Source organism: Heterocephalus glaber, unplaced genomic scaffold, assembly GCF_053883595.1.
Source record: "Heterocephalus glaber isolate CG9 unplaced genomic scaffold, H.glaber_assembly_v1.0 deba00000331, whole genome shotgun sequence".
Taxonomy (NCBI): domain Eukaryota; kingdom Metazoa; phylum Chordata; class Mammalia; order Rodentia; family Bathyergidae; genus Heterocephalus; species Heterocephalus glaber.
Genome location: NW_028258142.1, coordinates 54421725 through 54423484, shown reverse-complemented (window position 1 = coordinate 54423484; position 1760 = coordinate 54421725). Strand labels below are relative to the sequence as shown.

Sequence of the window (1760 nt, the reverse complement as noted above, 5' to 3'; positions counted from 1 at the left end):
TTGCCAAAGATTAAAACTAGACCCCTATATTTCACCATGCACTAAACTAAAATTGAAGTGGATTAAAGATCTAAATGTTAAAACAGAAACACTAAACTTGCTGGAAGATAAGTTAGGTAGAACTCTCAAAGATATTGGCCTAGGAAAAGACTTTATGAACATATCCTCAGTAACATGGGAACTAGCACAAAGAATCAACAACTGGGATCTCATTTTATTAAGAAGCTTCTCCACTGCAAGAGAAACCACCAACAGAGGTAAGAGACAACCTACAAGGTGGGAAAAAATTTTTAGCAGCTGTACCTCAGACAAAGGACTACTATCTAGAATATATAAAGAACTTAAAAAAATCAGACCCCCCCCCCCAAATTTAAAGACCCAATTCAAAAATGGGCATCTAAAATGAATAGACATTTCTCAGACAAAGAAGTAAAAGCAGCAAATAAACATACAAAAAATTTGGCCATTTCGTGCATGCCGGGTTAGCAAGAGCATCTGTGGGAGCTGAGTTGGAGGGGAGCCAGAGGACCCATTAGGACTGTTTGAATTTGAGTCTCCACACTTCTAACCCTGGATCTTGAGATGCATTGTGATTCCTGCCCATTGGACTGTAAGGTTTATGTAGGGAATCTTGGCAACAAAGGCCACAAGATTGAGCTGGAATGGTCTTTCGGCTATTATGGACCACTATGAAGTGTGTGGGTTGCTAGAATTGAATTTGAGGATCCCTGAGATGCAGCTGATGCTGTCAGAGAGCTAGATGGAAGAACATTATGTGGTTGCCGAGTCAGAGTGGAACTGTCCAGTGGTGAAAAAAGAAGTCAAAATCGTGGGCTTCTTCTTGGGGTCATCGCCCTTGAGATGATTATCGTAGGAAGAGTTCTCCCCCTCTCCGCAGATCTCCACAAAGGAGAAGTTTTTCTCACAGTGGGAGCAGGTCCCTTTTTAAAGACAGGAGAAGAGACAGATCCCTGCCTAGGGAGAGAAATCACAAGCCGTCCTGGTCCTTTCCTGGGTCTCACAGCTGATCTAGGTCAAATGAAAGGAAATAGAAGACCAGTTTGCAAGAGAAGTGGTGTACAGAAATTAACTTCATTTGAGGAGAGTATGTACAGAAAATTCAAGTTTTGTTTGAGACTTCATAAGCTTGGTGCATTTATACGATGTTTTAGCTGTTCACCTTTGTCTCTTGGAACAGTGACACACAAGGATGTAATTCTCTATGGTTTGAGATGGATCATATGAGGCATGTAATACCAAGAACTGTTATTTTACAATGTTCCCTTAAGCAAAATTAAATTTGCTTTGAACTTTGGTTTTGCACAGACTGAAAATAAACCTCTAAATTCTACCCAGCTAGAGTGTGATGTTCTAATATTGTAGAAACAAAACGGGCAAAAACTGACCAAGACTTGCTTCATAGCTGGGATAGCAGTGCACAGCTGTAGGTAAATGCAGTCTTAAAGCAGCTATGACCATGCTAGTAGGTAAAGATAAAGGCCGGACCTGAAATGAGGTGAGAGTGTTTTTAAAATGGAACTAGTGTTTACCCTGGGCAGTTTGCCTGGTGGTATAGAATCAGATAACTTTCAAGAAAGTTTACCTTTGCTTAGGTCACACGTTCCTTATGTGATGCTGCATATGAAGGCACAGCTGTTTGTAACATTCTTTGTTTGAAACCTGAGATTTCAAAATACCAATGTCCTGCCAGCTCAAGGGTACATTGTAGAGCTGAACTTTTGTTTTGCTGTGCAAGATTG

The 1760-nt window shown here is 40.6% G+C and overlaps 1 pseudogene; it reads left to right on the top strand.

The window, feature by feature from the left end:
- Window positions 1–582: 582 nt before the first annotated feature.
- LOC101705677 (serine/arginine-rich splicing factor 3 pseudogene) lies at window positions 583–1116 on the top strand (annotated as a pseudogene).
- The last annotated feature ends 644 nt before the right edge of the window (window positions 1117–1760 follow it).